The sequence below is a fragment of the Apodemus sylvaticus genome, chromosome 17 (assembly GCF_947179515.1).
Source record: "Apodemus sylvaticus chromosome 17, mApoSyl1.1, whole genome shotgun sequence".
Taxonomy (NCBI): Eukaryota; Metazoa; Chordata; class Mammalia; order Rodentia; family Muridae; genus Apodemus; species Apodemus sylvaticus.
The window spans coordinates 82,250,857-82,274,394 of record NC_067488.1 but is presented as its reverse complement, the minus strand read 5'-3'; positions in this window follow the sequence as shown (position 1 = coordinate 82,274,394).

Sequence of the window (23,538 nt, the reverse complement as noted above, 5' to 3'; positions counted from 1 at the left end):
TGCGAAATTATCTTGTTTTTCCTAAACAACACATTGTAACTCTATGTGCTTTAGTTTTGCTTGTGTGTCTGAGCTTGTATCTTGCACAGAGAATGCACTGTACAATTTTCTCTTGGAAGAAAATGTGCGAATACCACATTTTAAGGAAATACAGAGTTGCAGAGTAAAGAAAACTACGAATGTTTTAGAAATACTTAATGTGGACGAGAAGAAATCCCTCTTTTGAGAAATTATCTTGTTTTTCCTAAACAACAAGATGTAAATCTCTGTGCTGTGGTGTTGCATGTATGTCTAAATGTGTCTTCCACAGAGAATGCACTTAACAGTTTTATCTCGAAAGTATATGGGCAAATACCACATTTTAAGGAAATACAGTGTTGCAAAGTAAAGACAATCATGAATGTATTAGAAGTACTTAATCTGGACTAGAGGAAATCTTGCATTGTGTGAAATTTTCTTGTTTTTCCTAATCAACACGTTGTAACTCTATTTGCTTTTGTGTTGGAAGTATGTCTAAACGTGTATCTTCCACAGAGTATGCACTATACAATTTTCTTTCTGAACTGTATGTTCGATTACAACATTTTAAGGAAATACAGTGATGCAGAATAAAGAAAGCCACGAATGTATTAAAATACTTAATCGTGACTAGAAGAAATCCTGCATTTTGCGAAATTATCTTGATTTTCCAAATCAACACGTTGTAACTCTATGTGCTTTGGTGTTGCGTGTATGTCTAAGCATGTATCTTACACAGGGAATGCACTGTACAGTTTTCTCTCGGAATAATATGTGCGAATACCATATTTTAGGGAAATGCAGGGTTGCAGAAAAAGACAACCACGAATGTTTTAGAAATTCTTAATCTGGACATGAAGAAAACACTCATTTTGCGAAATTATCTTGTTTTCCTAAACAACACGTAGTAACACTATGTGCATTGGTGTTGCGTGTATGTCTAAGAGTGTATCTTCCACAGAGAATGCCCTGTACATTTTTTTCTTGGAAGAATATGTGCAAATACCACATTTTAAGGAAATACAGGGTTGCAGAGTAAAGACAACCAACATGTTTAAAAATACGTAATCTGGAAGAGAAGAAATCCCTCATTTTGCGAAATTATCTTGTTTTTATTAAAGAACACATTGTAACTGTACGGGCTTCAGTAGTGCGTGTAAGTCTAAGCGTGTGTCTTACACAGAAAATGCACTATACAACTTTCTCTCTGAAGAATATGTGTGAATACCACATTTTAAGGAAATACAGTGTTGCAGAGTAAAGACAACCAGGAATGTATTAAATATACTTAATCTGGACGAGAAGAAATCTCTCATTGTGCGAAATTATCTTGTTTTTCCTAAAAAACACGTTGTAATTCTATGTGCTTTGGTGTTGCGTGTATTTTTAAGCATGTATCTTCCACAGAGAATGCACTGTACAATTTTCTGTCTGAAGAATATGTGCGAATACCACATTTATAGAAATAGAGTATGGCAGAGTAAATACAACCATGAATGTTTTAGAAATACTTAATCTGGATGAGAAGAATTCCCTCATTTTGCGAAATTATCCTGTTTTTCCTAAACAACACGTTGAAAATTTAGGTGCTTTCGTGTTGTGTGTATGTCTAAGCATGTATCTTCCACAGAGAATACACTGTACAGTTTTCTCTCAAAAGAATATGTACAAATACAACATTTTAAGAAATACAGTGTTGCAGAGTAAAGACAAATACGAATGTATTAGAAATACTTAATTGCTCATGAAGAAATCCCTCAGTGTGTGAAATTATTGTGTTTTTCTTAAGCAACATGTGGTAACTCCATTTGCTTTGGTGTTGCGTGTATGTCTAAGCATGTATCTTCCACAGAGAATGCACTGAACAATTTTAACTCGAAACTATATGGGGAATACGATATTTTAAGGAAATACAGTGTTGCATAGTAAAGACATCCACAAATATATTAGAAATACTTAATCGGGATGAGAAGAATTCCCACATCTTGTGAAATTATCTTGTTTTTCCAAAACAACACGTTGTAACTCTATGTGCTTTAGTTTTGCTTGTGTGTCTGAGATGGTAACTTCCACAGAGAATGCAGTGTACACTTTTATCTTGGAAGAATATGTGCGAATACCACATTTTAAGGAAATACAGTGTTGTAGTGTAAAGACACCCACGAAGGTTTTAGAAATACTTAATCTGGACAAGAAGAAATCCCTCATTTTGAGAAATTAACTTGTTTTTCCTAAACAACAAGATATAAATCTATGTGCTGTGGTGTTGCATGTATGTCTAAGCATGTCTTCCACAGAGAATACACTGAAGAGTTTGACCTCAAAAGTATATGGGCGAATACCACATTTTAAGGAAATACAGTGTTGCAGAGTAAAGACAACCATGAAGGTATTAGAACTACTTAATCTAGACTAGAAGAAACCCCCATTGACCGAAATTATCTGGTTTTCATAATCAACACGTTGTAACTCTGTGTGCTTTTGTTTTGCGTGTATATCTAAGCGTGTATCTTCCACAGAGAATGCACTATACAGTTTTCGTTCTGAACTATATGTTCGAATACGAAATTTTAAGGAAATACAGTGATGCAGAATAAAGTAAACCATGAATGTATTAGAAATACTTAATCATGACTAGAAGAAATCCAGCATTGTGCGAAATTATCTTGTTTTTCCTAATCAACACTTTGTAACTCTATGTGCTTTTGTGTTGCGTGTATGTCTAAGTATGTATCTTCCACAGAGAATGCACTGTACAGTTTTCTCTCGGAATAATATGTGCGAATACCACATTTTAAGGAAATGCAGGTTTGCAGTTGAAAGACAACCACGAATGTTTTATAAATACTTAATCTGGACAAGAAGAAAACCCTCATTTTGCAAAATTGTCTTGTTTTCCTAAACAACACGTTATAACTCTATGTGCTTTGGTGTTGCGTCTATGTCTAAGTGTGTATCTTCCACAGAGAATGCACTGTACATTTTTTTCTTGGAAGGATATGTGTGAATACCACATTTTAAGGATATACAGGGTTGCAGAGTAAAGACAAACACGAATGTTTAAAAATATGTAATCTGGACAAGAAGAAATCCCTCATTTTGTGAAGTTATCTTGTTTTTCCTAAAGAACACGTTGTAACTCTATGTGCTTCGGTAGTGCGTGTATGGCTAAGCGTGTATCTTCCCCAGAGAATGCACTGTACAATTTTTTCTCTGAAGATTATGTGCGAATACCACATTTTAAGGAAATACAGTGTTGCAGAGTAAAGACAAACAGGAATGTATTAGAAAAACTTAATTGTGACTAAAAGAAATCCCACATTGTGCGAAATTATCTTGTTTTTCCTTATCAACACGTGGTAAATCTATGTGCTTTGGTGTTGCGTGTATGTCTAAGAGTGTATCCTCCCCAGAGAATGCACTGCACAGTTTTAACTTGAAAGTATATGTGCGAATACGATATTTTTAAGAAATACAGTGTTGCAGAGTATAGACAAACACAAAGGTATTAGGAATACTTAATCTGGACGAGAAGAAATCCCGCATTGGGCGAAATTATCTTGTTTTTTCTAAACAACACGTTATAACTCTATGTGCTTTGGTGTTGCGTTTGTGTCTAAGCGTGTATCTTCCACAGAGAATGCACTGTACAGTTTTCTCTTGGAATAATATATGCGAATACCACATTATAAGGAAATACAGTGTTGCAGAGGAAAGACAACTACGAATGTTTTAGAAATACTTAATCTGGGCAAGAAGAAAACCCTCATTTTGCGAAATTATCTTGTTTTCCTAATCAACACGTTGTAACTCTATGTGCTTTGGTGTTCCGTGTATGACTAAGTGTGTATCATCCACGGAGAATTCACTGTACAGTTTTTTTCTTGGAAGTATATGTGCGAATACCACATTCTAAGGAACTACAGGGTTACAGAGTAAAGACAACTATTAATGTTTAAAAATACGTAATCTGGAATAGAAGTAATCCCTCATTTTGCAAAATTATCTTGTTCTTCCTAAACAATACATTGTAACTATATGTGCTTTGGTGTTGCGTATATGTCTAAGCGTGTATCTTCCTAAAAAAAAAAAGCACTGTACAATTTTCTCTGTGAAGAATATGTGCGAATACCACATTTTAAGGAAATACAGTGTTGCAGAGTAAAGACAACCACGAATGTATTAGATAAACTTAATCTGGACGAGAAGAAATCTCGCATTGTGCGAAATTATCTTGTTATTCCTAAACAACACGTTGTAACTCCCACAGTGTGTGAAATTATCATGTTTTTCCTAAACCACATGTGGTAACTCTTTTTGCTTTGGTGTTATGTGTATGTCTAAGCATGTATCTTCCACAGAGAATGCACTGAACAGTTTTATCTCAAAAGTATATGGGCGAATACGATATATTAAGGAAATACATTGTTGCATAGTAAAGACAACCACAAATGTATTAGAAATACTTAATCTGGATGAGAAGAATTCCCACATATTGCGAAATTATCTTGTTTTTTCTAAACAACACGTTGTAACTCTATGTGCTTTAGTTTTGCTGGTGTGTCTGAGCTTGTATCTTCCACAGAGAATGCACTGTACAATTTTCTCTTGGACGAATATGTGCGAATACCACATTTTAAGGAAATACAGAGTTGCAGTGTAAAGACAGCCACGAATGTTTTAGAAACACTTAATCGCGATCACAAGAAATCAATCATTGTGCAAAATTATCTTGTTTTTCATAAACAGCACGTTGTATCACTATGTGCTTTTGTGTTGCATGTATATCTAAGCGTATATCTTCGAAAGAGAATGCACTGTACAGTTTTTTCTCTGGAGTATATGTGCGAACACCATATTTTAAGGAAATACAGTGTTGCAGAGTAAAGATAACCACGAATTTATTAGAAATACTTAATGTGGACGAAAGAAATTGTGCATTGCGCGAAATTATCTTGTTTTTCCTAAACAACATGTTGTAACTGTATGTGCATTGGTGTTGCGTGTATGTCTAAGCGTGTATCTTCCACAGAGAATGCACTGTACAGTTTTCTCTCAGAATAATATGTGCGAATACCACATTTTAAAGAAATACAGGGTTGCAGAGGAAAGACAACAACAAATGTTTTAGAAATACTTAATCTGGACAAGAAAAAAACCCTCATTTTGCGAAATTATCTTGTTTTCCTAAACAACACGTTGTAACTCTATGTGCTTTGGTGTTGCGTGAATGTCTAAGTGTGTATATTACACAGACATTGCACTGTAAAGTTTTTTCTTGGAAGAATATGTGCAAATACCACATTTTAAGGAAATACAGGGTTGCAGAGAAAAGACAACCACGAATGTATTAGATATACTTAATCTGGACGAGAAGAAATCTTGCCTTGTGTGAAATTATCTTGTTTTTCTTAAACAACACGTTGTAACACTATGTGTTTGGGTGTTGCGTGTATTTCTAAGCGTGTATCTTTCACAGAGATTGCACTGTACAATTTTCTGTCTGAAGAATATGTGCGAATACTACATTTATAGAAATACAGTGTTGCAGAATAAAGACAACCATGAATGTTTTAGAAATACTTAATCTGGATGAGAAGAAATCCCTCATATTTCAAATTGTCTTGTTTTTCGTTAAAGAACAAGTTATAACTCTTTGTGCTTTGGTGCTGCGTGTATGTCTAAGCATTTATCTTCCACAGAGAATGCATTGTACAGTTTTCTCTCAAAAGAATATGTGAAATACCACATTTTAAGGAAATACAGTGTTGCAGAGTAAAGACAAACAGGAATGTGTTAGAAACACTTAATTGCGACTAGAAGAAATCCCACAGTGTGCGAAATTATCGTGTTTTTCCTAAACCACATGTGGTAACTCAATTTGCTTTGGTGTTGCGTGTATGCATAAGCATGTATCTTCCACAGAGAATGCACTGTACAGTTTTCTCTCAGAAGAATATGTGCAAATACCACATTTTAAGGAAATACAGTGTTGCAGAATAAAGACAACCACGAATGCATTAGAAATACTTAATCTGGACGACAAGAATTCCCATATCTTGCGAAATTGTCTTGTTTTTTCTAAAAAACATGTTGTACCTCTATGTGATTTCGTGTTGCGTGTATGTCTAAGCATGGATCTTCCACAGAGAATGCACTGTACACTTTTCTCTCAGAAGAATATGTGCGAGTACCACATTTTAAGCGAATACAGTGTTGCAGAGTAAGACTACCACGAATGTATTAGAAATAGTTAATCTGGATGAGAAGAAATCCCTCATTTTGTGAAATTACCATGTTTTTCCTAAACAACACGTTGTAACTCTATGTGCTTTGGTGTTGCGTGTTTGTCTAAGCATGTATCTTCCAGAGAGAATGCACTGTAAAATTTTCTCTCGGGAGCATATGTGTGATTACCATATTTAAAAGAAATACACTGTTGCAGAGTAAAGTCAACCACGAATGTATTGGAAATACTTAATCTGGGTGAGAAGAAATCCCGCATTATGCGAAATTATCTTGTTTTTCCTAAACAACACGTTGTAACTCTATGTGCGTTGTTGCTGGGTGTATGTATGACCGTGTATCGTCCACAGAGAATGCACAGTACACTTTTCTCTTTGAAGAATATTTGCGAATACCACATTTTAAGGAAATACAGTGTTGCAGAATAAAGACAACCACGAATGTATTAGAAATACTTAATCTGGTCAAGAAGAAATCTAGCATTGTGTGAACTTTTCTTGTTTTTCCTAAACAACATGTTGTAACTCTATGTGCTTTGGTATTGCGTGTATGGCTATGCGTGTATCTTCCACAGAGAATGCACTGTACAATTTTCTCTCGGAAGAATATTTGCACATACCATATTTTAAGGAAATACAGTTTTGCAGAGTAAAGACAAACACGAATGTATGAGAAATGCATGTTCTCTATGAGAAGATATCCAGCATTGTGCGAAATTATCTTGTTTTTCATAAACAACACATCTTAATTCTATGTGCTTTGTTGTTGCATGTATGTCTAAGTGTGTATCTTCCAGAGAGAATGCACTGACCAATTTTCTCTTTGGAGTATATGTTCGAATACCATATTTAAAGAAATAGAATGTTTCAGATTAAAGACAACCACGAATGTATTAGAAATACTTTATCTGGCCGAGAAGAAATCCCTCATTTTGCGAAATTATCTTGTTTTTCCTAAACAACACATTTTAACTCTATGGGCTTTAAGTGTTGCGTGTATGTCTAAGCGTATATCTTCCAGAGAGAATGCACTGTACAGTTTTCTCTCGGGAGCATATGTGTGAATACCATATTTAAAGGAAATACAATGTTGCAGAGTAAAGACAACTATGAATGTATTAGAAATACTTTATTTGGCCGAGGAGAAATCCCTCATTTTGCGAAATTATCTTGTTTTTCCTAAACAACACATGGTAACTCTACTTGCTTTAGTGTTGCGTGTATGTCTAAGTGTGTATCTTCAAAGAGAATGCACTGTACAATTTTCTCTCTGAAAAATACCTGCGAATACCACATTTTAAGCAAATAGAGTGTTGCAGAGTAAAGACAACCACGAATATATTAGAAATATTTAATCAAGAGGAAAAGAAATACCGCATTGTGCGAAATTATCTTGTTTTTCCAAAGCAACACGTTGTAACTCTATGTGCTTTGGTGTTGTGTGTACGTCTAAGCATGCATCTTCCACAGAGAATGGACTGTACACTTTTCTTTCAGAAGTATAAGTGTGAATAACACATTTTAAGGAAATACAGTGTTGCAGAATAAAGAAAACCATGAATGTATTAGAAATACTTAATACCAACGAGAAGAAATCCAGCATTATAAGAAATTATCTTGTTTTTTCTAAACTTCAAGTTGTAACTATATATGTTTTGGTGTTGGGTGTATGTCTAAGCATGTTTCTTTCACAGAGAATGGACTGTGCAGTTTTCTCTCGGAAGAATATGTGCGAATACCACATTTTAAGGAAATACAGTGTTGCATAGTAAAGACAACCACAAATGTATTGGAAATAATTAATCTGGATGAGATGAAAGCCCGAATTGTGCGAAATTATCTTGTTTTTCCTAAACAACACTCTGTAACTCTATGTCCTTTGGTGTTGCCTATATGTATAAACGTGTATCTTCCACAGAGTAAGCACGGTACAATTTTCTCTCGGAAGAATACGTTCGAATACCACATTTTAAGGAAATAGAGTGTTGCAGAGTAAAGACAACCACGAATGTATTAGAATTACTTAATCTGGACGAGAAGATATCCAGCATTGTGTCAAATTATTTGGTTTTTCGTAATCAACATGTTGTAACTCTATGTGCTTCGGTGTTCGTGTATGTCTAAGGGCATATCTTCCACAGAGAATACACTGTACAGTTTTCTCTTGGAAGAATATGTGCAAATACGACATTTAAAAAAAATACAGTCTTGCAGAGTAAAGACAACCACGAATATATTAGAAATACTTAATCGTGACGAGATGTAATCCCGAATTGTGCGAAATTATCTTGTTTTTCCTAAAGAACACTATGTATCTCTATGTGCGTTGGTGTTGCCTGTAATTCTAAACGTGTATCTTACACATGGGTTGGACTGTACAGTTTCTTTTTCTGAAGTATTTGTGCGAATAACATATTTTAAGGAAATACAGTGAGGTAGAGTAAAGACAACCACGAAAATATTAGAAATACTTAAACTGGAAGAGAAGAAATCCCTCATTTTGCGAAATTATCTCGTATTCCTAAGCAACACGTTGTAACTCTATGTGCTTTGGTGTTGCGTGTATGTCTAAGCATGTATCTTCCACAGAGAATGCCCTGTACAGTTTTCTCTCAGAAGAATATGTGCGAATACCACATTTTAAGGAAATACAGTGTTGCTGGATGAAGACAACCACGAATGTATTAGAAATACTTAATCTGGACGGGATGAAATCCCGCATTGTGCAAAATTATTTTGTTATTTTTAAACAACACATTGTAACTCTATGTGCTTTGGTGTTGCGTGTATGTCTAAGCATCTATCTTCCACAGAGAATGCACTGTACAGTTTTCTCTCAGAAGAATATGTGCGAATACCACATTTTAAGGCAATACAGTGTGGCAGATTAAAGAAAACCACGAATGTATTAGAAATACTTAATCTGGACTAGAAGAAATCCCGCATTGTACGAAATTATCTTGTTTTTTCTAAACAACACATTGTAACTCTATGTTCTTTGGTGTTGCATGTATGTCTAAGCCTGTATCATCCACAGAGTTTTCACTATACAATTTTCACTCGGAAGAATATGTGCAAATACCAAATTTTAAGGAAATACAGGGTTACAGAGTAAGACAACCACGAATGTTTTAGAAATAATCTGAACGAGAAGAAATCCAGCATTGTGTGAAATTATCTTATTTTTCCTAAACAACACGTTGTAACTCTATTTGCTTTGGTGTTGTGTGTTTGTCTAAGCGTGTAGCTTCCACAGAGAATGCACTGTACAGATTTCTCTCAGAAGAATATGTGCGAATACATCATTTTAAGGAAATACAGGATTGCAGAGTAAAGACAACCATGCATGTTTTAGAAATACTTAATCTGGACGAGAAGAAATCCCTCGTTTTGCAAAATAATCTTGTTTTTTCTAAACAACCCGTTGTAACTCTATGTGCTTTGGTGGTGTGTGCATGTCTAAGCGTGTATCTTCCACAGAGAATGCACTGTACAATTTTCCCTCTGAAGAATTTATGTGAATACCACATTTTAAGGAAATACAGGGTACCAGAGTAAAAACATCCATGAATGTTTTAAAAATACTTAATCTGGATGAGAAAAAATCGCTCATTTTGCGAAATTATCTTGTATTTCCTAAACAACACATTGTAACTCTAGGTACTTTGCTGTTGCGTGTGTGTCTAAGTGTCTATCTTCCATAGAGATTGCATTGTACAATTTTCTCTTGGAAGAATATGTTCTAATACCATATTTTAAGGAAATACACGGTTGCAGATTAAAGACAACCACGAATGTTTTAGAAATACTTAATCTGGAAGAGAAGAAATCCCTCATTTTGAGAAATTATCTTGTTTTTCCTTAACAATATGTTGTAACTCTATGTGCTTTGGTGTTGCGTGTTTGTCTAAGCATGTATCTTCCAAAGAGAAAGCACTGTACAGTTTTCTTCTAGAACTATATGTGCGAATACCACATTTTAAGGAAATAGAGTGTTGCAGAATAAAGACAACCACGAATGTATTAGAAATACTTAATAGAGTCAAGGAGAAATCCCACATTGTGCGAAATTATCATGTTTTTGCTAAACAGCACGTTGTAACTCTATGTGCATCTGTGTTGCATTTATGTCTAAGCATGTATCTTCCACAGAGTATGGACTGTACAATTTTCTATTGGAAGAATATGTGTGCATACCACATTTAAGGAAATACAGTGTTTCAGAGTAAACACAACCAGGAATATATTAGAAATACTTAGTCACAACGAGAATAAATCCCGCATTGTGCGAAATTATCTTGTTTTTCCTAAACAACAGGTGGTAACTCTATGTGCTTTGGTGCTGTATGTATGTCTAAGCATGTATCTTCAACAGAGAATGCACTGTACAGTTTTCTCTCGGGAGTATGTGTAAGAAAAACATATTTTAAAGAAATACAGTTTTGCAGAATAAAGACAACCACGAATTAATTAGAAATACTTAATCTGGACAAGAAGAAATCCCGCAATGTGTGAAATTATCTTGTTTTTCCTAAACAACACATTTTAACTCTATGTGATTTGGTGTTGCATGTATGCCTAATCATGTACCTTCCACAGAGAATGCACTCTACAGTTTTCTCTCTAAAGTATATGTGCGAATACCACATTTTAAGGAAATACAGTGTTGCAGAGTTAAGACAACCACGAATGTATTAGAAATACTTAATCTGAACGAGAAGAAATCCCGCATTGTGCGAAATTATCTTGTTTTTCCTACACAATATTTTGTAACTCTATGTGCCTTGCTGTTGCGTGTATGTCTAACCGTGTATCTTCACAGAGAATGCACTGTACATTTTTTCGCTCGGAAGAATATGTGCGAATACCTAATTTTAAGGAAAAACAATGTTGCAGAGTAAAGACAACCATGAATATTTTAGAAATACTTAATCTGTACTAGAAGAAATCCCTCATTTTTCGAAATTATCTTGTGTTTCCTAAACAACACATTGTAATTCAATGTGTTTTGGTGTTGCGTGTATTTCTAAGCATTTATCTTCCACAGAGAATGCACTCTACACATTTCTCTCGGGAATAAACGTGCGAGTACCATATTTAAAAGAAATACAGTGTTGCAGAGTAAAGACAGCCAAGAATATATTAGAAAAACTTAATCTGGACAAGACGAAATCCTGCATTGCGCGAAATTATCTTTTTTCCCCCCTGAACAACACGTTGTATCTTTATGTGCTTTGCTGTACCGTGTATGTCTAAGCATGTATCTTCCACAGAGATTGCACTGTACAATTTTCTCTCTGAAGAATATGTGCGAATACCACATTTTAAGGAAATACAGGGTTGCAGAGTAAGGACAGCCACGAATGTTTTAAAAATACTTAATCTGGATGAGAAGAAATCCCTCATTTTGCGAAATTATCTTGTTTGTCCTAAACAACACATTGTAACTCTCTGTGCTTTGGTGTTGCGTGTATGTCTAAGCATGTATCTTCCACATAGAAAGCACTGTACAGTTTTTTTCTGAACTATATTTGTGAATACCACATTTTAAGGAAATACAGTGTTGCAGAATAAAGACAACCACTAATGTATTAGAAATAATTAATAGCCACAAGGAAAAATCCTGCATGGTGCGAAATTATCTTGTTTTTCCCAAAGGACACGTTGTAACTCTATGTGCTTTGGTGTTGCCTGTATGTTTAAGCATGAATCTTCCACAGAGTATGCACTGTACAATTTTCTCTTGGAAGAAAATGTGTGCATACCGCATTAAAAGGAAATACAGTGTGACAGATTAAAGACAACCACGAATATATTAGTAATACTTAATCTGGACAAGAAGAAATCCCTCATTTTGAGAAATCATCTTGTTTTTACTAAACAACACGTTGTAACTCTTTGTGCTTGGTGTTTCGTGTATGTCTAAGTGGGTATCTTCCATGGAGAATGCACTGTACAGTTTTCTCTCAGGATAATGTGTGCGAATACATCATTTTAAGGAAATAAAGTGTTGCAGAGTAAAGACAACCATGCATGTTTTAGAAATACTTAATCTGGACAAGAAGAAATGCCTCATTTTGTGAAATTACCCTGTTTTTCCTAAACAACACGTTGTAACTCAATGTGTTTTGGTGTTGCGTGTATGTCTTAGCGTGTATCTTCCACAGAGAATGCACTGTGCTGTTTTCTCTTGGGAGTATATCTGCGAATACCATATTTAAAAGAAATACAGTGTTGCACATTAAAGACAACCAATAATATATTAGAAATACTTAATCTGGATGAGAAGAAATCCCGCATTGTGCGAACTTATCTTGTTTTTCCTAAACAATACTTTGTAACTCTATGTGCTTTGGTGTTGCGTGTATGTCTAAGCGTGTATCTTCCACAGAGAATGCACGGTACAATTTTCTCTCTGAAGAATTTGTGTAAATACCACATATTAAGGAAAAAAATGGTACCAGAGCAAAGACAACCATGAATGTTTTAAATTTACTTAATATGGACGAGAAGAAATCCCTCATTTTGTGATATTATGTTCTTATTCTTAAACAACATGTAACTCTATGTGTTTTGGTGTTACCTGTATGTCTAAGCGTGTATCTTCCACAGAGAATGCACTCTACAATTTTCTCTTGGAAGAATATGTGCGCATACCACATTTTAAGGAAATACAGGGTTGCAGAGTAAAGACAACCATGAATGTTTTAGAAATACTTAATCTGGATGAGAAGAAATCCCTCATTTTGCGAAATTATCATGTTTCTCTTAAACAAAACATTGTAACTCTATGTGTGTTGTTGTTGGCTGTATCTCTAACCAAGTATCTTCCACAGAGAATGTACTGTACAGATTTCTCTTTGAAGAATATGTGAGAATAACACTTTTTAAGGAAATACAGCATTGCAGAGTAAAGGCATCCAGGAATATATTAGAACTACTTTATCACGACGAGAAGAAATCCCGCATTGTGCGAAATTATCTTGTTTTTCATAAACAACACGTTGTGACTCTGTGCTTTGGTGTTGTGTGTATGTCTGAGCACATATCTTCCACAGAGAATGCACTGTACTGATTTCTCTCAGAAGAATATGTGCAAATACGACATTTAAGGAAATACAGTTTGACAGAGTAAAGACAACCAAGAATGTATTAGTAATACTTAATCTGGACAAGAAGAAATCCCTCATTTTTCGAAACCATCTTGTTTTTCTAAACAACACGTTATAACTCAATGTGTTTTGTTTGTTGTTGCGTGTATGTCTTAGCGTGTATCTTCCACAGAGAATGCACTGTACACTTTTCTCTTGGGAGTATATGTGCGAATACCATATTTAAAAGAAATATAGTGTTGGAGAATAAAAACAACCAATAATATATTAGAAATACTTAATCTGGATGAGAAGAAATCCCTCATTGTGCAAACTTAACTTGTTTTTCCTAAACAACACTTTGTAACTCTATGTGCTTTGGTTTTGCATGTATGTCTAAGAGTGTATCTTCCACAGAGAATGCACTGTACAGTTTTCTCTCGAATGTATATGTGCGAATAACACATTTTAAGGAATTACAGTGTTGCAGAGTAAAGACAACCACAAATGTATAAGAAATACTTAATCTGGACGAGAAGAAATGCCTCATTTGGCAAAATTATCTTGTTTTCCCTAAACAACATGTTGTTACTCTATGTGCTTTGGTGTTGCGTGTTTGTCTAAGCTTCTATCTTACACAGAGAAGGCACTGTACAGTTTTTTCTTGAAATATATGTGCGAATACCACATTTTATGGAAATAAAGTGTTGCAGATTGAAGACAACCACGAATGTATTAGAAATACTTAATCTGGATGGGAAGAAATCCTGAATTGTGTGAAATGATCTAGTTTTTCCTAAACAACACGTTGTAAATCTCTGTGCTTTTGTGCTGCCTGTATATCTAAGCCTGTATCTTCCACAGGAATGCACTGTACAATTTTCTCTCGGAAGAATATGTGCGAATACCACATTTTAAGGAAATACATGGCTGCAGAGTAAAGACAACCACGAATGTTTTAGTAATACTTAATCTGGACAAGAATTTTCTTATTTTGATAAATTATCTTGTTTTTCCTAAACAACACGTTTTAACTCTATGTGCTTTTGTGTTGCGTGTATGTCTAACTGTGTATCTACCACAGAGAATGCACTGTACAGTTTTCTCTCAAAAGTGTATGTGCGAATACCACATATTAAGGAAATTCAGTATTGCAGAGTAAAGACAACAATGAATGTATTAGAAATACTTAATCCGGACGAGAAGAAATCCTGCATTGTGCGAAATTATGTTTTTTTCCCTAAACAACACGTTGTAAATCTATGTGTTTTGGTGCTGCCTGTATATCTAAGCTTGTATCTTCCCCAGGAATGCACTGTGCAATTTTCTCTCAGAAGAATATGTGCGAATACCAAATTTTCAGGAAATACAGTGTTGCAGAGTAAAGACAACCACGAATGTTTTAGAAATACTTAATCTGGACGACAAGAAATTTCTCATTTTGAGAAATTATCTTGTTTTTCTTAAAAAAAACACGTGGTAACACTATGTGCTTTGGTGTTGCGTGTATGTCTAAGCGTCTATCTTCCACAGAGAATGTACTGTACATTTTTCTCTCAGAAGAATATGAGCGAATACCTCATTTTAAGGAAATACAAGGTTGCAGAGTAAAGACAACCACGAATGTTTTAGAAACACTTAATCTGGACGAGAAGAAATGCCTCATTTGATGAAATTATCTTGTTTTTCCTATACCACACGTTGTTACTCTATGTTCTTTGGTGTTGCGTGTATTTCTAAGCATGTATCTTCCACAGATAATGCACTGTACAGTTTTCTCTCAGAACAATATTTGTGAATACCACCTTTTAAAGAAATACAGGTTTGCAGAGTAAAGACAACCATAAATGTTTTAAAAATACTTAATCTGGACGAGAAGAAATCCCTCATTTTGCGAAATTATCATGTTTTTCCTAAACAAAACTTGTAACTCTATGTGATTTGGTGTTGGGTGTATGTCTAAGCATATAACGTCCACATAGAATGCACTGTACAGTTTTCTCTTCGAAGAATATGTGGGAATACCACATTTTAAGGAAATACAGTGTTGCAGTTTAAAGACCACCAGGAATATATTAGAAATACTTCATCGCAACAAGAAGAAATCCCGCATTGTGTGAAAGTATCTTGTTTTTCCTAAACAACATGTTGTACCTCTATGTGCTTTGGTGTTGCATGTATTTCTGAACGTGTATCTTCCACAGAGAATGTACTGTACAGTTTTATCTCAGAAGAATATGTGCAAATACCACATTTTAAGGAAATACAATGTGGCAGATTAAAGAAAACCACGAACGTATTAGAAATACTTAATCTGGACTAGAAGAAATCCCACATTGTGCGAAATTATCTTGTTTTTCCTAAACAACACGTTGTAACTCTATGTTCTTTGGTGTTGCATTTATGTCTAAGCCTGTATCTTCCACAGAGATTTCACTGTACAATTTTTCACTCGGAAGAATATGTGGAAATATCAAATTTTAAGGAAATACAGGGTTACAGAGTAAGACAACCACGAATGCTTTAGAAATAATCTGGACAAGAAGAAATCCATCATTTTGTGAAATTATCTTATTTTTCCTAAACAACACGTTGTAACTCTATTTGCTTTGGTGTTGCGTGTATGTCTAAGCATGTAACTTCCACAGAGAATGCAGTGTACAGTTTTCTCTCAGAAGAATATGTGTGAATACATCATTTTAAGGAAATACAGGATTGCAGAGTAATCACAACCACTCATGTTTTAGAAATATTTAATCTGGACGAGAAGAAATCCCTCATTTTGCAAAATAATCTTGTTTTTTCTAAACAACCCGTTGTAACTCTATGTGCTTTGGTGGTGTGTGCATGTCTAAGCGTAGATCTTCCACAGATAATACATTGTACAATTTTCTCTCTGAAGAATTTGTGTGAAAACCACATTTTAAGAAAATACAGGGTACCAAAGTAAATACATCCATGAATGTTTTAAAAATACTTAATCTGGACGAGAAAAAATCCATCATTTTGCGAAATTCTCTTGTTTTTCCTAGACAACACATTGTAACTCTATGTACTTTGCTGTTGCGTGTCTGTCTAAGTGTCTATCTTCCACAGAGATTGCACTGTACAATTGTCTCTTGGAAGAATATGTTTGAATACCATATTTTAAGGAAATACATGGTTGCAGAGTAAAGACAACCACGAATGTTTTAGAAATACTTAATCTGGAAGAGAAAAAATCCCTCATTTTGCGAAATTATCTTGTTTGTCCTAAGCAATACCTTGTAACTCTATGTGCTTTGGTATTGCGTGTTTGTCTAAGCATGTATCTTCCAAAGAGAAAGCACTGTACAGTTTTCTTTTAGAACTATATGTGCGAATACCACATTTAATGGAAATACAGTGTTGCAGAATAATGACGACCACGAATGTATTAGAAATACTTCATAGAGTCAAGGAGAAATACCACATTGTGCGAAATTATCATGTTTTTGCTAAACCGCACATTGTAACTCTATGTGCATTTGTGTTACATGTATGTCTAAGCCTGTATCTTCCACAGAGTATGGACTGTACAATTTTCTATTGGAAGAATATGTGTGCATACCACATTAAAGGAAATACAGTGTTGCAGAGTAAGGACAACCAGGAATATATTAGAAATACTTAATCACTACGAGAATAAATCCCACATTGTGCGAAATTATCTTGTTTTTCCTAACAACAGGTGGTAACTCTATGTGCTTTGGTTTTGCATGTATGTCTAAGCATGTATCTTCCACAGAGAATGCACTGTACAGTTTTCTCTCGGGAGTATGTGTGCGAAAAAATATTTTAAAGAAATACAATTTTGCAGAATAAAGACAACCACGAATTAATTAGAAATACTTAATCTGGTTGAGAAGAAATCCCGCAATGTGCGAAATTATCTTGTTTTTCCTAAACAACACGTTTTAACTCTATGTGATTTGGTGTTGCATGTATGCCTAGTCATGTACCATCCACAGAGAATGCACTCTACAGTTTTCTCTCGAAAGTATATGTGCGAATACCACATTTTAAGGAAATACAGTGTTGCAGAGTTAAGACAACCACGAATGTATTAGAAATACTTAATCTGGATGAGAAGAAATCCCTCATTTTGTGAAATTATCTTGTTTGTCCTAAACAACATGTTGTAACTCTATGTGCTTTGGTGTTGCGTGTATGTCTAAGCATGTATCTTCCACAAAGAAAGCACTGTACTGTTTTTTTTTTTCTGAAGTGTATGTGCAAATACCTCATTTTAAGGAAATACAGTGTTTCAGAATAAAGACAACCACGAATGTATTAGAAATACTTAATAGCGACAAATCCTGCATTGTGCGAAATTATCTTGTTTTCCTACACAACATTTTGTAACTCTATGTGCCTTGCTGTTGCGTGTATGTCTAAACGAGTATCTTCCACAGAGAATGCACTGTACATTTTTTCGCTTGGAAGAATATGTACGAATACCTAATTTTAAGGAAAAACAATGTTGCAGAGTAAAGACAACCATGAATGTTTTAGAAATACTTAATCTGTACTAGAAGAAATCCCACATTTTTCGAAATTATCTTGTTTTTCCTAAACAACACGATGTAATTCAATGTGTTTTGGTGTTGCATGTATTTCTCAGCATGTATCTTCCACAGAGAATGCACTCTACACTTTTCTTTCGGGAGTAAACATGCGAGTACCATATTTAAAAGAAATACAGAGTTTCAGAGGAAAGACAGCAAGGAATATATTAGAAAAACTTAATCTGGACAAGACGAAATCCTGCATTGCGCGAAATTATCTTGTTTTTCCTAAACAATATGTTGTAACTTTATGTGCTTTGCTGTAACGTGTATGTCTAAGCATGTATCTTCCACAGAGATTGCACTGTACAATTTTCTCTCAGAAGAATATGTGAGAATACCACATTTAAAGGAAATACAGGGTTGCAGAGTAAAGACAGTCACTAATGTTTTAAAAATACTTAATCTGGATAAGAAGAAATCCCTCAGTTTGCGAAATTATCTTGTTTGTCCTAATCAACACGTTGTAACTCTATGTGCTTTGGTGTTGCGTGTATGTATAAGCATGTATCTTCCACAGAGAAAGCATTGTACAGTTTTTTTTTTTTCTGAACTATATGTGCGAATACCGCATTTTTAGGAAATACAGTGTTGCAGAATAAAGATAACCACGAATGTATTAGAAATACTTAATAGCGACAAGGAAAAATCCTGCATTGTGCGAAATTATCTTGCTTTTCCTAAGGGACACGTTGTAACTCTATGTGCTTTGGTGTTGCCAGTATGTCTAAACGTGAATCTTCCACAGAGCATGCACTGTACAATTTTCTCTTGGAAGAATATGTGTGCATACCACATTTAAAGGAAATACAGTGTGACAGAGTAAAGACAACCACGAATATATTAGTAATTCTTAATCTGGACAAGAAAAATCCCTCATTTTGAGAAATCATCTTGTTTTTCCTAAACAACACGTTGTGACTCTTTCTGTTTTGGTGTTTCTTGTATGTCTAAGTGGGTATCTTCCATGGAGAATGCACTGTACAGTTTTCTCTCAGAATAATATGTGCGAATACATCATATTAAGTAAATACAGTGTTTCAGAGTAAAGACAATCACGCATGTTTTAGAAATACTTAATCTGGACAAGAAGAAATGTCTCATTTTGTGAAATTTACCTGTTTTTCCTAAACAACACATTGTAACTCAATGTGTTTTGGTGTTGCGTGTATGTCTTAGCATGTATCTTCCACAGAGAATGCACTGTGCAGTTTTCTCTTGAGAGTATATCTGCGAATACCATATTTAAAAGAAATACAGTGTTGCACATTAAAGACAACCAATAATATATTAGAAATACTTAATCTGGATGAGAAGAAATCCCGCATTGTGCGATCTTATCTTGTTTTTCCTAAACAATACTTTGTAACTCTATGTGCTTTGGTGTTGCGTGTATGTCTAAGCGTGTATCTTCCACAGAGAATGCACTGTACAATTTTCTCTCTGAAGAATTTGTGTGTATACCACATATTAAGGAAAAACATGGTACCAGAGTAAAGACAACCATGAATGATTTAAAAATACTTAATATTGACGAGAAGAAATCCCTCATTTTGCAATATTATCTTCTTATTCTTAAACAACATGTTGTAACTCTATGTGTTTTGGTGTTACCTGTATGTCTAAGCATGTATCTTCCACAGAGAATGCACTCTACAATTTTCTCTTGGAAGAATATGTGCTCATACAACATTTTAAGGAAATACAGGGTTGCAGAGTCAAGACAACCATGAATGTTTTAGAAATACTTAATCTGGACGAGAAGAAATCCCTCATTTTGCGAAATTATCATGTTTTTCTTAAACAAAACGTTGTAACTCTATGTGTGTTGGTGTTGGCTGTATCTCTAACCAAGTATCTTCCACAGAGAATGCACGGTACAGATTTCTCTTCGAAGAATATGTGCGAATAACACTTTTTAAGGAAATACAGCATTGCAGAGTAAAGGCATCCAGGAATATATTAGAACTATTTTATCACGACGAGAAGAAATCCCGCATTGTGCGAAATTATCTTGTTTTCCTAAACGACACGTTGTGACTCTGTGCTTTGGTGTTGTGTGTATGTCTGAGAACATATCTTCCACAGAGAATGCACTGTACTGATTTCTCTCAGAAGAATATGTGCGAATACGACATTAAGGAAATACAGTGTGACAGAGTAAAGACAACCACAAATGTATTAGTAATACTTAATCTGGACAAGAAGAAATCCCTCATTTTTCGAAACCATCTTGTTTTTCTAAACAACACGTTATAACTCAGTGTGTTTTGTTGTTGCGTGTATGTCTTAGCGTGTATATTTCACAGAGAATGCACTGTAGAGTTTTCTCTTGGGAGTATATGTGCGAATACCATATTTAAAAGAAATACAGTGTTGTAGTGTAAAGACAACCAATAATATATTAGAAATACTTAATCTGGATGAGAAGAAATCCCGCATTGTGCAAACTTAACTTGTTTTACCTAAACAACACTTTGTAACTCTATGTGCTTTGGTGTTGCGTGTATGTCTAAGCGTGTATCTTCCACAGAGAATGCACTGTACAGTTTTCTCTCGAAAGTATATGTGCGAATACCACATTTTAAAGAATTAAAGTGTTGCAGAGTAAAGACAGCCACGAATGTATAAGAAATACTTAATCTGGATGAGAAGAAATGCCTCATTTGGCAAAATTATCTTGTTTTCCCTAAACAACATGTTGTTACTCTATGTGCTTTGATGTTGCGTGTTTGTCTAAGCTTCTATCTTACACAGAGAAGGCACTGTACAGTTTTCTCTTGAAATATATGTGCGAATACCACATTTTATGTAAATAAAGTGTTGCAGATTGAAGACAACCATGAACGTATTAGAAATACTTGATCTGGATGGGAAGAAATCGTGAATTGTGTGAAATGATCTTGTTTTTCCTAAACAACACGTTGTAAATCTCTGTGCTGCCTGTATATCTAAGCCTGCATCTTCCACAGGAATGCACTGTACGATTTTCTCTTGGAAGAATATGTGCGAATACCACATTTTAAGGAAATACATGGTTGCAGAGTAAAGACAACCACGAATGATTTAGTAATACTTAATCTGGACAAGAAGAAATTTCTCATTTTGAGAAATTATCTTGTTTTTTCCTAAACAACACGTTTTAACTCTATGTGCTTTTGTGTTGCGTGTATGTCTAACTATGTATCTACCACAGAGAATGCACTGTACAGATTTCTCTCGAAAGTGTATGTGCGAATACCACATATTAAGGAAATTCAGTATTGCAGAGTAAAGACAACAATGAATGTATTAGAAATACTTAATCCGGACAAGAAGAAATCCTGCATTGTGCGAAATTATGCTTTTTTTCCTAAACAACACGTTGTACATCTATGTGTTTTGGTGCTGCCTGTATAGCTAAGCATGTATCTTCCCCAGGAATGCACTGTGCAATTTTCTCTCCGAAGAATATGTGTGAATACCAAATTTTCAGGAAATACACGGTTGCAGAGTAAAGACAACCACGAATGTTTTAGAAATATTTAATCTGGACGAGAAGAAATTTCTCATTTTGAGAAATTAGCTAGTTTTTCTTAAAAAAACACGTGGTAACACTATGTGCTTTGGTGTTGCGTGTATGTCTAAGCGTGTATCTTCCACTGAGAATGCACTGTACATTTTTCTCTCAGAAGAACATGTGCGAATACCTCATTTTAAGGAAATACAAGGTTGCAGAGTAAAGACTACCACGAATGTTTTAGAAACACTTAATCTGGACGAGAAGAAATGCCTCATTTGACAAAATTATCTTGTTTTTCCTATACCACACGTTGTTACTCTATGTTCTTTGGTGTTGCGTGTATGTCTAAGCATGTATCTTCCACAGAGAATGCACTGTACAGTTTTCTCTCAGAAGAATATGTGCGAATACATCATTTTAAAGAAATACAGGATTGCATAGTAAAGACAAATACACATGTTTTAGAAATACTTAATCTGGACGAAAAGAAATCCCTCGTTTTGCAAAATAATCTTGTTTTTTCTAAACAACCCGTTGTAACTCTATGTGTTTTGGTGGGGCGTGCATGTCTAAGCATGTATCTTCCACAGAGAATGCATTGTACAATTTTCTCTCTGAAGAATTTGTGTGAATACCACATTTTAAGGAAATACAGGGTACCAGAGTAAAAACATCCATGAATGTTTTAAAAATACTTAATCTGGACGAGAAAAATCCATCATTTTGCGAAATTATCTTGTTTTTCCTAAACAACACATTGTAAGTCTATGTACTTTGCTGTTGCGTGTCTGTCAAAGTGTCTATCTTCCACAGAGATTGCACTGTAAAATTTCCTCTTGGAAGAATAGGTTCGAGTACCATATTTTAAGGAAATACATGGTTGCAGAGTAAAGACAATCACGAATGTTTTAGAAATACTTAATCTGGAAGAGAAGAAATCCCATATTTTGCAAAATTATCTTGTTTTTCCTAAACAATACGTTGTAACTCTATGTGCTTTCGTGTTGCGTGTATGACTAAGCATGTATCTTCCAAAGAGAAAGCACCGTACAGTTTTCTTTTAGAACTATATGTGTGAATACCACATTTAAAGAAAATACAGTGTTGCAGAATAATGACAACCACGAATGTATTAGAAATACTTAATAGAGTCAAGGAGAAATCCCACATTGTGCGAAATTATTATGTTTTTGCTAAACAGCACGTTGTAACTCTATGTGCATTTGTGTTGCATGTATGTCTAAGCGTGTATCTTACACAGAGTATGGACTGTACAATTTTCTATTGGAAGAATATGTGTGCATACCACATTTAAGGAAATACAGTGTTGCAGAGTAAAGACAACCAGGAATATATTAGATAGACTTAATCACTACGAGAATAAATCCGGTATTGTGCGAAATTATCTTGCTTTTCCTAAACAACAGGTTGTAACTCTATGTCCTTTGTTGTTGCATGTATGTCTAAGCATGTATCTTCCACAATGAATGAACTGTACAGTTTTCTCTCGGGAGTATGTGTGTGAAAAACATATTTTAAAGAAATACAGTTTTGCAGAATAAAGACAACCACGAATTAATTAGCAATACTTAATCTGGACGAGAAGAAATCCCGCATTGTGCGAAATTATCTTGTTTTTCCTAAACAACACGTTATAATTCTATGTCATTCGGTGTTGCATATATGCCTAATCGTGTACGTTCCACAAAGAAAGTACTCTATAGTTTTCTCTCGAAAGTATATGTGCGAATACCACATTTTAAGGAAATACAGTATGGCAGAGTAAAGACAATCACGAATGTATTAGAATTACTTAATCTGGACGAGAAGAAATCCTGCATTGTGCGTAATTATATAGTTTTTCCTACACAACATTTTGTAACTCTATGTGCTTTGCTGTTGCGTGTATATCTAAGTGTGTATCTTCCACAGAGAATGCACTGTACATTTTTCTCTCGGAAGAATATGTGTGAATAAATAATTTTAAGGAAAACCAATGTTGCAGAGTAAAGACAACCACGAATATTTTAGAAATACTTAATCTGTACTAGAAGAAATCCCTCATTTTGAGAAATTATCTTGTTTTTCCTAAACAA